General features: G+C 48.7%; 1 protein-coding gene across 2 annotated transcripts in view; it reads left to right on the forward strand.

Moving 5' to 3' along the window:
- Window positions 1–13,265, forward strand: part of wscd1a (WSC domain containing 1a) — a 109,645-nt gene that overhangs the window by 38,022 nt on the left and 58,358 nt on the right. Inside the window, exon 3 of one of the 2 annotated variants that reach the window (XM_069912110.1) lies at window positions 7,156–7,261. The exons of the other annotated variant lie outside the window; for it this stretch is intronic. The gene's annotated coding sequence lies outside the window, so the exon portion shown is untranslated. The remainder of the gene's footprint in view (window positions 1–7,155; window positions 7,262–13,265) is intronic. 2 annotated transcript variants of the gene reach the window in all.

Below are 13,265 nucleotides of genomic sequence, written 5' to 3' on the forward strand. Positions count from 1 at the left end.
AGAATTTATTGTCATGAACATGTCACGAAATTTGATGTTTTCTAGCAGCGCCACAGTGCAAACATTGATATAAACCACCTTACAAAATAAATAAAGATAGTGCAAGAAAAAGACAATGTCTGTTCACTCAGAAATCTGACAGCAGAGAGGAAGAAGCTGTCCTTCTGCTGCTACTATAATAATCATATTATTTGTGGTGAAATAAAATTCTTGCATGGGTGTACAAATTCCAGGCCCAGCAGTGATTGGCACACGAGAACGAGCATCATGTTCATTAATTAGAAGGTTGCGGAACACTCCACCCAGAATGCTTTGCAACTGTGTGGTCGGGCTGCTTTGACCACCGGATCTGTACTTGACCTTCAACATAAATATTCTTGGATAATGCTGGCAGACCCTTTTTTTTTTGTAAGCTGCTTTTTGTAATGCTCCTTCATGTCAGTGAATTTACTCAAACAATTTATATATAAAAGCATTCAGTTAATTCCAGGTTGTTTGAATAACTATCAAGAAATTAGAACTTATCAAATTCTGGAACAATGTGTACAATTTAGCAAATTATGTGGGAGAACAGAACTCCTGATTCACTGGCAGAAGGCAACGAGTCAGTAAATATATGCTAATTACTTCAAAATAATATACTGAGGTAGAACCAGCAAATGTACAAAGTCATGATTCTAGATCACGTGTTTTTTTTCATAAATGTTGACGTTGCCCATCAGTGATGTCAACAAATGAACTTTGAAACACTTGTTTGCTCATTATTTTAGTGTTCGAATTGATTTAACTATTGAAGGATTCTGTGAAGTTATTACTGTAAATTGCCATTCTGGTAATTAATGCACATGACACAGATATTGCTAACCATTCCTAATTACCCTGTGCCTTGAAGGGTCTTCATGGGTCATTGCAGCAAACTGTTGAGGTTTAGTCATATTGCTAGGTCTGGAGTCACTTACAGGCCAGGCTGGATAAGAACGAACGATTTCCCTGCAAGAAATCAATGAATTTAGAAGCAGAATCAAATATATGCCAACAATGGCAGGCTGTGCAGCCCATTACATCCTACAAGGCAAACCCTAAATGGCTGTGATGCTTCAATCTCTGATTAGCTGAACACCATTTATGCTCGCTCTGTAAGCATTGATTTTTGCGATCAGTAGCCCAAAATCCTGAAAATACACCCAAAAGTGTTCAGGAAGCAACATTTTAGTGTCATCAGTATGTATAATACCAAAATCCTGAAAATACACCCAAAAGTGTTCAGGAAGCAACATTTTAGTGTCATCAGTATGTATAATACTCTCGGAGAGAGTCAGCATTTGAGGGAGGTGGTGGGGGGTGTCGGGGAAGTGCCTCACTTCAGAAGCTGTTGGAAAGAGTTGGTGCTTCCAATACTGGAAGCTGCCATTGATTAGAGAGCAGCATCTCAGCGTGCACTATTGCCGAAAGCGGTATAAATTCGGGGAACAGAGTATCACTCTGTGCACTACTGGAAATTGTCCAAATTTCGGGGAAGGCTAAACAACAGTATGTATACTACTGGAAGCTATCCACGTTTATTGGATGGAGCATTAGTGTGTGGAGTTCTGTCTGTGTGTGGGCTCCAGAGTATTTGCACTGCCCCCCACCCCTACCCTCCCTCACCCCCCCTCCCAGTCGTTTGGAGCATAGAATCAGTTGCAGCGCTGGCAATACACATCAGTGTGCGCCCCCTGCTGGACCCTTGCTTTGGGATCACTGCATGTTCATCCTTGGAAAAAAACATCTGTGGGTGCAAGATTGAATATCGCTGCCAATCCTCCTGAGACCTGTGTACGGAACAGCATCTTAATGTGCCCACAAAGGGGAATTCCTATGCACCACAATTTTAAGTGACTGCCCACTTGTTACACTCTCCTTGTTTGAGACTCTCCCTCTTGTGAGAACATTGCAAGATCCACCCTGATTTGGGGGTTACAATAAGATCACCCTGCTTTTAAGCTCCAAGGAATGCAAATCCATATTCTCTCACCACTCATGATAGGACCATCCCCTCATGCCAGGGATTATCCAAACGAACCTCTGGACCGCTTCCCAAATCAGAATATCCTTGTATAAAGGGACTAAAAACTCAATACAATACTCCAGGCGTGGCTGGGTAATTGAAGGAGTATTAAAGGACAACATGTATTATCCAACAGGTAGGAAAAAAAAACTGATCCAAATAAAGGAATTTAAATGTGCTTGCTCCTCGAGGGTCATCTGACCAGACATGTCAATCAAGGTTAGCCCACCCACAGGTGAGGACACTCCTTATCATTAGCTCTCTTGAGTATCTTGCCTCATTTGGGCATACCTAAGCCGCCCCCCCTCCAGCCAGATGCAGCGTGAAGCCCATCACGTGGCGCTGCAGCGTGAAGCCCACCACGTGGCGCTGCAGCGTGAAGCCCACCACGTGGAGCTGCAGCGTGAAGCCCACCACGTGGAGCTGCAGCGTGAAGCCCACCACGTGGAGCTGCAGCGTGAAGCCCACCACGTGGAGCTGCAGCGTGAAGCCCACCACGTGGAGCTGCAGCGTGAAGCCCACCACGTGGAGCTGCAGCGTGAAGCCCACCACGTGGAGCTGCAGCGTGAAGCCCACCACGTGGAGCTGCAGCGTGAAGCCCACCACGTGGAGCTGCAGCGTGAAGCCCACCACGTGGAGCTGCAGCGTGAAGCCCACCACGTGGAGCTGCAGCGTGAAGCCCACCACGTGGAGCTGCAGCGTGAAGCCCACCACGTGGAGCTGCAGCGTGAAGCCCACCACGTGGAGCTGCAGCGTGAAGCCCACCACGTGGAGCTGCAGCGTGAAGCCCACCACGTGGAGCTGCAGCGTGAAGCCCACCACGTGGAGCTGCAGCGTGAAGCCCACCACGTGGAGCTGCAGCGTGAAGCCCACCACGTGGAGCTGCTCTCTCTTCCCCTGGGAACAAACTCAAGCTCCACTCCAAGTTACAAGCCATGGATGATGCTGGTGAACCAATTGTAAGGTGTGATCTAGTAAAGAGAGGGGGGTGGAGGCTACAGTATTGTGGTGCATACCTTGAAAGGACTGCTGTGCCTTATCCGTTATTATCAGTGTAATCAGGGTGCCGTGCCTGGCAATGAGGGAGGAATGGCAAATATGGTTTGTTTCCTCCTCACGTTTAGCTGTGAGAACCGTGATTAGTAGCGGTTCGTCAGGAGTAGCGAGTATCGTTGTTTAACTGCATCCAATCCACATGAAACGTGTGTAGTTTCTTTTTTTTGTGTCTGAATATAATCCCTGTTGCAATTTATTTTCTCCCCTGCCTGTAAGTAACAATCCTTGTTTGTGATTGAACAGTGTTCAAACTGGTCACTTTTGTGGACCCTCCAAACTTGTCCTCATCACAGTCTGCCATTTACTTCCTGATCAGTTGTACCTGTTTTTTGATTCGTGTTCAAGACCAGAGATCTCTACAACCTCCCATTCATTTGCCGTCTCTCTCCATCTAAATCCTAGTCTGCTTTTTGATACCTTCTACCCAAATGCATGGCCTGACATTTTAAACTCCATTCATCAGAACACACTGCTAGCAAATGTCAGTGTTTGGGAGATTAAAATCTCAGTTGGAAACTGTTGAGAGTTTGGAAAACAGATTATTAATGTGCTGACACCTTGTGGGTGGGGAGCATGACACCAGTGTGCATATTGCTTGAATCTGTCTTGTGCTTAAAACTGTCCTGTTCAAGGCACTGGTCACCAGTCGAAACATTGCTAAACAATGTTCATGTTCTGAGGACAAAGCATCAGTTTGCACACTGCTGGGATGTGTCTATGTTTGGAAGGCTTGGCATCAGTTCGGTGGACAGAATATCAATGTGTGCATTGCTTGAAATTGTCAATGTCCTGTGCATGCACCAGTGGATGGGGTCCTTGTTTGGGGGGGAGGGGGGGGGGGGGAAGAGAGAAACGAAGCAAGCAGAGCTTAAAATTGGCCATGTTCAGGCTCCAGTGTGTACCATTGGAAATTGTGCGTCTTTTAGAATATTAAGGACTAGTGTGTCGACCGATGAATTCTGTTCTGAATTTGCAAATATTTTTTGAGAACTTCCACTACTGGAAAGGGCCACGTTTGTTTGTTTTTTTAAAGCCAGTGCAGGTTTAACATTTTTAGGACCAATCATTGATTTCACTTTGGGGGACATCATACATACAGTTTTTGCATGATGTGTGTTAAGGGGAAACTGATAACATTTTACATTTGAGGGACAGAATAGGTGCAGACACATTTCCAGTGACAAATAGAATGGTGACCAGGCATTGAAGTGAACCACTAAACTGCCGAGATTGCTATCCACTCTTTAATGTGACCACCCACGACAGCCAACTCTGCGATGAAGCCCTTGGTCCCACTTGACATCTCCATTGTTGTTTGTTTTGGTCCACTTTGAAATGTCTAAATGTGAAAATGAAAAAGGTGCTGAAATTACAGATTATTACATTAGCTGGGGTGAGGAGGACAGCTGTAATTTAAGATCTCTGAAAAATGGTCATATTATTGGTGAAGCCCACATTTATTGTTCATTCCTAACTCTCCTGTAGAAGGTGCTGTGTGGCTGCTTTGAACTGCTGCAATACTTTCAGTCCTGCAGTACTGTTGGGTTGGGACCTCTGGGATTTAGACTCGACAATAATGAATGAACTGTGATATGGTTCCAGGTGGGATAGTACGGGGCTTGGAGAGGATGTTCCTATAAATTTGTTACCCTTATTCCTTATGGTGGAGGTTGTTGGGTTAGAGTAGATGAGGTATAAATGATGGTTAAGTGCAATGCTATTACAACATCAGCAATTGGGGCCAGGGTTTGAATCTGATGTTATTTTTAAGGGAGTTTGTACGTTAACCCCATGTCTGCGTAGGATTCCTCTGGGTGCTCCAGTTCTCCCCCCCCCCCACCCCCCCCAACCATTCACAGCGTACAGGGGGTGTAATTGGGTGGCACAGGCTTGTAAACCAAAAGTTTGTATATCTAAATTTAAAAGAAGCAATTTGCATCGATAGATTTGTGGGTAAATGGATAGATTCTAGAAAGAGAAGGACTTGTTGGATAAAGGAGAAGGGAAAGTCGAGGTGTGCTTTTCTATATATTTAAAACAATGTTTGGGATAAAACTACTGTACAGAAACAGGGTCAACTATCTAAGCTAGTCCTATGCTTGCATTTGGTTCATATCCTTCAAAACCTTTCCTGTCCGTGTCCCTGCCAAAATCTCTTAAATGTTGTATCTGAACCTGCCTTTTGACTTCTTTTGGCAGCTCGTTCTATATTAGTCACCACCTTCTGTGTGACAAAGTTGCCCCTCCCATCCCTTTTAAATCTTTCCCTTCTCACATTGAACCTATGCCTTCTAGTTTTAGACTCCTCTAGCTGGGGTGGGGGGGTGGGGGGTGGCGTGGAGGAAATGATGACTATTTCAATCAGTGGTTTTCAATCTGTCCCCATAAACTCACATTCCACCTTTAAGCAATCCCTATGTCGTAAGTGCTCTGTGATTAGTAAGGGATTACTTCAGGTGGTATGTGAGGGGAAAGAAAAAGGTTTGAAAACCACTGTTTTAATCGTACCTGATGGACTCGTTATGTGCACGGCTTCATAACTCCAAAGGAAATGGGCAAATGACAATTTTTCTCAAGCAAAATATTTCCGTAACGATAGGGTCTAGAGCAGTGATTCTTAACCTTCCCTTCCCACCCACACGACACCTCAAGCCATCCCTTACTAATCACAGAGCACTTATGGCATAGGGATTGCTTAAGGTGGAATGTGAATTTAGGAGGGTGGGGGCAGTTTGAAAGCCACTGATTTACATTAGCAAAGCCCCTCTTGATTTTACGTGTCTCAAAGCATAACCCCTCAGCCTCCTCCTCTCCAGAGAGAAAAGTCCAAGCCTACCTACCTCCTCCTTGTAACTCAAGCCCGTTTGTCCTGGTGGCAACCTTGCAATAGAAAGCCTTTCACTTGTCTGAATGAGTTTTGCAATTTATTTTTCACTCTTATTTTTAAATATAATATGTATTTAAAATGGTAAGTGAGAATGATTTGTATTTTTATGATTCTTTTCACTTGTATCTGGGTAGCATGTATGTTTTCTTTATTCCCGTCACTATGGTTGGCTCATGGGCATTATCAGTCTGGCCACTGACAGCACAATGCAAGCATTCTGCAGTTAATTTTGGCTTGAGCCGTGCATTTGATTCCATTTCTTTCATGCGTTCCCCAGTCTCTGAAATATTTCTGACTCCATCAAAATGCAGGGATAATTTTGTCACCGAGCATTGGCCTGAGATTCAAGATTCACAAAGTCCAATCCAAATCATTAGTAATCTGAGCTTCGGATCCAAACCCCTGACATGGTCAGGGATCCTTCGGCACTCTCCCGCATCTCGGTTCTGATACCTGGTACCCCTCCGGCCAGTTTGAGCCAGTCTCCAGCAGTCTGCAGCCCTGTGCGAGTCTCCAAGACAGCAGGCCACAGGTGCCTCGCCTCGAGTCGCCATCAGCCCGCTACGTGCACTGGTCCCCCGCCGCAGAGCCCCCCTCACTCGTTCGCCATCGTGTTCACCTTCCCTGCAGGTCGTCTCCTCCGCTTTTCCCTATACTGTAGACAGCTAATGAACAATTAAAAGCTGAGCTATCTCAAAAGGATTGTCAAAATTTGTTAGCACATGATTCCCATTGAACAACTTATCTCTGCTCAATATGCTCTGTCCTGATTTGGTATCCTGCTGTGTTTGAAGAATAGACTGTCTCACAAAAAATCAGATCATAGCCGTGCATAAAATTAATTACACCACTGTTCTTGCGATGTATATCAGCAATGGCTTCTTCCATTGTAATTCCTGCTTCATTTTGCAGGGGCGGGGTGGGGGGACCGTATGGTAATTTTAAAGGCTAGAAATGAAAGAGGCAATCACCGTTGATTTTGCACAATAAAGTGGTACTGTGCCCCAGGTATCTTCAGTCAAGAAGGTTGAGAACAGCAGGTAAATGGGAACACTGCTACAATTTCCCCTCCAAGTCACACACCATTAAGGCTTGAAATATTATCACTTTTCTTCCAAATGTGATGTGGTTACTAACAATCTTTTCACCTCTAAACTTTCGATAGAAACAGCGTCATGGTGCATATGCTATCGCCGACAACTGAAAACGGCAAAGCTAAGTGAAGTTCAAACTGCATTCTCTCTTTCTATTGAATCCTGCTGGAGCCACAGGTCAGTTGAATGGTGCATCAAATAAAGTTAAACTTGGAAGTGGAGTGTTGGGAACAGAAGATTTAGACACTGCACGAGTGAAACAGCACTCTATGGATTTGTATTCATCAGTACAGATTAAGCGAGGAGATTTGCTTCAGTGGTTTTGGCAAGATCTCCTGAATTTGTAAAAATAACCAAGAGCATCCAGGCAATTTTGTTCATGGAATGTAGTCATTCTGCACAATATGTTGCCATTTATTTTCACTTATTTTATCTTTTCATTGAAAAAAACTGAGTAGCTTGGATATTTCAAAGAGCAGGGTTAACAAAAGCTGTGGATGCTGGAACCTTGAGCAAAGAGCGGCACGGTCAGCGCAACGCCATTACAGCTCCAGCGATCAGGACCAGTGTTCGAATCTGTGAGGAGTTTGTACAATCTCCCCCTATCTGCGTGGGTTTCCTTCGGGCACTCTGGTTTCCTCCCATCCTTCAAAATGTGCCGGGGCTGTAGCCCAATTGTGTGGCATGGACTATGGGCCGAAAGGGCCTGTTACCATGCTGGATGTTTAAATTTAACTGCTGGAGGAACTCGACAGGCCAGGCAATATCCATAGGCAGAAATAGTTTGTCAATGTTTCGGGTTGGGACCTTCTGTTGGGATTTATTTTAGAAAATATCTCTGGACTAAATCCTAAAAAGAGGCCACAGCTGCCTCTCAAATAGAAGCAAGTTTTCAGTGTCAGGAGATTCTTCCTATTCAACATTGTCAAAGTTGCACAGATGCAAAACTATACAATATTAAAAAGAAACTCTCGGGTTCTTTTGAAACGGCCATTCAGTGATGTGGTAGAACAAAACCCTGTTCATTTTGTGCTCCAGTATAAACAGTGACGACTCAATTCAAATATAAGAAAAATAAATCTTGAAAATTTGAGGACAAACATCTGGAAGATACTTCAGGATAAATGTTAATCTCCAAAAACCTAATGAGTTTTGCTCTGACCTTTGATAAAGTTTCTGTGATCATTTATAACCATCTCTACTACCTCCAAGCCTTTAAATTCTCCCCTACTGCAACTTCTGAGCAGGCCTGTGTTGTCTCTTGTGTGATACACTTGTGTCGTGAGCATCTTCAGAGACTTCGGCTTCAACATTGTTGACTTCCTGGATACAGAAAGAGATCTGACATCCTCCCACAAACTAAGAGGATAGAACTAATCCCAACATGTGTGGGGAAATCTAGCAGTGGGATGCGTGCTTAGCCCACTGCTCTACTCATTATACACCCGTGACAGTGTGGCCACACACAATTCCAATGCTCTCTACAAGTTTGCCGATAACACCAGTTACTGGCAGAATCACATGGCATTGAGGAAGCTCTTTGAGTGGTATCACATCATCAATCAATGAACCAAAGATGCTGCCTTACTTTTCATGCATTATTATTTCTATTTTTTAATATTTGTGGCGGCATGCCACTAGGCAGGCGAACCAGCCCCGCTTATAATCCACATGGTGGGGCAGCTGGCCAAAATGGCGCTGTCGGGGGTTTCCCCTTCTTCTCAGCACTGGGCTCAGAAGCCCACGCTGGGGGACCACGTGACGTCCGAGTGACATTGGGCCCCCCCCCCCCAGCGCGGTTCTCAGCCAGGTGTGGGTTGGGAGTATAAGTCCAGCCCGGCAGCCAGCAATAAACCAGTTTTCTGCTCACTGAGCTCAACCCATCTGGTTCTGTGTTCTTTCAGTAGCAGTGTAGCTGCAGCTACAATTGGTGACCCTGACTGGTTCAAACATCTTTGAACTCAACATGAGCGAACCTGGTATCAGTGCTATAGCCGTCAAGCTGCCTGACTTCTGGGTTCAGGAGCCGGAGACCTGGTTTGGCCATGTGGAGGCCCAGTTTCACCTCCACCAGATTTTGTCCGACATGACGAAATTCTACCATGTGGTCGCCGCCCTGGATCAGGCCACAGCCAAACGTGTGCTGCCCCTCGTTCAGCACCCACCCACTGAAGACAAATACGGGACCATCAAGCGAGTGCTCACCCGATCCCTCAGACTATCCAGGTGTCAGCATGCCGCTTGGATGCTGCACCTTGACGCCTTGGGGGACAGGTCCCCGGTGGAGCTGATGGACGAGATGATTGCGCTCATGGGTGATGACACCAACTGCCCATTCTTTGAGCGAATTTTCCTTGACCATCTGCCTGACGACATCCGGCCGTTACTGGCCCAAGAGAGCTTTACTGACCCGAGGAAAGTTACTCAGAAGGCCCAAGTGCTATGGCTCGAGCGATTCCCGGAGGGCTCGGCGATCCAGCAGGTCACAAGGCACAGGCATGACCATGCCAAGCCTGCCCCTAGTGCTGCGATAGAACACCCAGCCCCTGCAGGGGCCACCAAAAGCATAACCAGGGGCACAGCATCCGCTCTGGGCCTCTGCTTCTACCACCAGTGCTGGGGAACCAAGGCTCAGAAGTGTCGTCAGCCCTGCTTGTTCCAGGGAAACGAGCAGTCCGGCTGCTGTTAATGGCTGCGGCGGCTGGCCAAAGACACAGCCTCCTCTACCTGCAGGACTCGGTCAGTGGCCGGTGCTTCCTCATCAACACTGGGACCCAGATCAGCGTCATCCCAACCATGGCCATCGAGTTCAGGAACTGACCTCTAGCACTTCCCCTCCATGCAGCCAATGCAACAGAGATCCTGACGTATGGGAACAAGACAGTCCACTTCCAGATCGACCGGCGAAAGTTCTCGTGGAGGTTCACCATCTCGTCCCTTCCAACCGCCATCCTGGGTGTCAAGTTCCTCCTTGCCCACAGCCTCCTGGTGGACATTTGAGGTAGGCGCCTGGTAGGCTTTCCAGGCTGTTCGCCTTTTTGCCTCCTGCACAGAGCAGCCGCAGATGGCCACAATCGGCATGCTCAGAGGCGAGCTCCAGCGAATCCTGGATGAGTTCCCGTCCGTCCTCAGGCCACAGTTCTCTGCTGCCTCACCGCGCCCCAGGGTGTTCCACCACATCCCCACCCAGGGTCCACTGGTACACGCCAAGGGACATCGGCTCCCACCTGACAAACTCCAGGTGGCGAAGGAAGAGTTTTCATATCTGCTGGAGCTGGGGATCATTCGGCACTCCGACAGCCCATGGGCCTCGCCACTCCACCTGGTCCCGAAAACCTCCGGCGGCTGGCGCCCCTGCGGTGACTATCGACGGCTCGACGAGATGACAGTTCCTGACCGTTACCCAATCCCTCACATCCAGGACTTTACTGTCAACCTGCATGGTGTGAGGGTTTTCTCCAAGGTTGACCTGGTGCGCGGTATCACCAAATCCTGGTGCACCCTGAGGACGTACCCAAGACAACCATCATCACCCCCTTCGGCTTGTTCGAATTCCTTCAGTTGCTGTTCGGGCTAAAGAATGCCGCTTAGACCTTCCAGTGCCTCATGGACTCAGTGGGCAGGGACCTGGATTTCGTCTTCATTTACTTGGATGACATCCTCATTGCCAGCAGGGATCGGGCGCAACATAAGGCCCACCTGCGCGCTCTCTTCTCCCAGCTGGCTGACTTCAGCCTCACCATCAACCCAGCCAAATGCCAGTTCGGGAAAGAGTCCATGCAGTTCCTGGGCCATACCATCATGTCTGAAAGAGCCAAGCATGCCGCTACGAAGTTTGCCGCTATCAAGGAGTTCCCACACCCGGACAACCTCAAGGGGCTGCAGGAGTTCGCGGGTATGGTCAACTTCTATAACAGACTCATCCCAGGACCCACGTACATCATGCAGCTACTATTCGCCCTCATCACAGCCAAGCACAAAATGTTCACCTGGACTCCAGAGGACTGCAGTGCATTCGAGGCCACCAAGTAAGCTCTCACAAAGGCTACCATGCTTGCCCACCCACACACCGACTTGCTTATGGCGCTCTCCGTCGATGCCTCTGCCACAGCCGTTGGCGCTATCCTGGAGCAGCAGGTGAATGGACAATGGAAGCCGCTGGCATTCTTCAGCCGGCTTCTCCAACCACCAGAGCGCAAGTATAGCGCCTTTGACTGTGAGTTACTGGGCACCTGGCGGTGTGGCATTTCCGCTATTTCTTGGAGGGGAGGACTTACCATCTTCACGGACCATAAACCCCTCACTCAGGTGCTCGAGATGGCAAAGGATCCCTGGTCGACCCGCCACCAGCGTCACCTCTCCTTCATGTCGGAGTTTACCACCGACATTCGGCACAAGGTGGGGAAGGACAACGTGGTCGCCAATGTACTCTCACGACCAGCCATCTACGTCCTGACACCCGGCCTCGACTTCGACCAGTTTGCCCGGGACCAGAAGTCCAATGAGGAGGCGCAAGCCTTCAGTACTGCCATCATGGGCCTTCGGTTCCGAGACCTCCCGACTCCTAGCGGTGAAGGCACTGTCCTGTGTGATGTCTCCATGGGCACCCTGCGGCCAATGGTTCCCCAGCAGTGGCGCAGGTAAGTCTTCCATCACATCCACAACCTTTCGCACTCATCCATCAGGTCCACAGTCGGTATGGTGGCAGAGCGGTTCGTCTGGCATGGGCTGTGGAAGCAGATCATGGGCTGGGCCAGAACATGCATCCATTGCCAGATGTCCAAGGTGCACAGGCACACCAGGGCACCCGTGCAAGTGTTCGAGCACGTCCGGGAACGGTTCAGCCACATTCACGTGGACATAGTCGGGCCCTTACCAGTTTCCCGGGGCAACAGTTACCTGTTCACAGTTCGTTGGCCCCAGGCGATCCAGATGCCTCCACGGACTCCTGCTCCTGAGCACTGTTGCACGGTTGGATCGCCTGGTTTGGCATTCCAAATCACCTCACCAGCAATCGGGGAGCCCAGTTCACCTCTACGCTCTGGGCACAGCTTGCCAACAGGTTGGGGATAGAACTACACTGCACCATGGCCTATCACCCGCAGGCCAATGGGCTGGTCGAGCGTCTGCACCGCCACCTTAAGTCAGCACATGGCCCGACTCACCGGTCCCAACTGGGTGGATGAACTGCCTTGGGCATCCACTCCACGTCCAAAGAGGATCTGCAGGCGTCATCAGCTAACCTGGTCTACAGCGCACTGCTGGCACGGCCCCATGAGTTCATCAATGCGCCTCACAACCCTCAGCGGTCGCCGCACGAGCTACTTCCCTACCTCCGGGCCCACTTGGACTCCTTAGCACCCCCACTACCGCCCAGACATGGCACACGGCCATCTTGCGTCCCCAGTGAGCTGCACTCCGCAGAGTACATTTTTATTTGGCGGGGCCCGCCCGCAGCACCTCTGCAGAGATTTTATGAGGGGCCATACAAGGTTGTCCAACATTCAGGGTCTACGTGCACGCTGGACATAGGCAGCAGGCAGGAGCTGTTTACTGTGGACAGGCTGAAGCCAGCTCACCTTGACCCCAACGAACCAGTGATTGTGGCGCAGCCCAAGAAGCGAGGCCGCCCAGCTAAAAAGGACATGGCGCCGGTTCTGGTGGAGCTGTGTGGCGGCATGCCACTAGGCAGGTGAACCAGCCCCGCTTGTAATCCACGTGGCGGGGCAGCCGGCCAAAATGGAGCCGTCGGGGATTTCCCCTTCTTCTTAGCACCGGGCTCAGAAGCCCGTGCTGGGGAACCACGTGACGCCCGAGTGACATTGGCGCCCCCCCCCCCCCCAGGGCGGTTCTCAGCCAGGTCCAGGCTGGGAGTATAAGTCCAGCCCGGCAGCCAGCAATAAACCAGTTTTCTGCTCACTGAGCTCAACCCGTCTGGTTGTGTGTTCTTTCAGTAGCAGTGTAGCTGCCGCTACATATTATATGAATGTTTGCACTTTAATGCCACTGAAAACATATTTTGTGACTTTTCGTCACAATAAATTCTGATTCAGTAACTCCACCAACATTAAATAGGAGTCTGACACTGGAAAGTCATTTCAACTTGAGAGCCCGCTATGGACATTTTATTATTGATCTTGTATCTCATTTCTTGTTGGGAATATGTGTATGATTCAAATAT

Source organism: Narcine bancroftii, chromosome 14 (genome assembly GCF_036971445.1).
Source record: "Narcine bancroftii isolate sNarBan1 chromosome 14, sNarBan1.hap1, whole genome shotgun sequence".
Classification (NCBI taxonomy): domain Eukaryota; kingdom Metazoa; phylum Chordata; class Chondrichthyes; order Torpediniformes; family Narcinidae; genus Narcine; species Narcine bancroftii.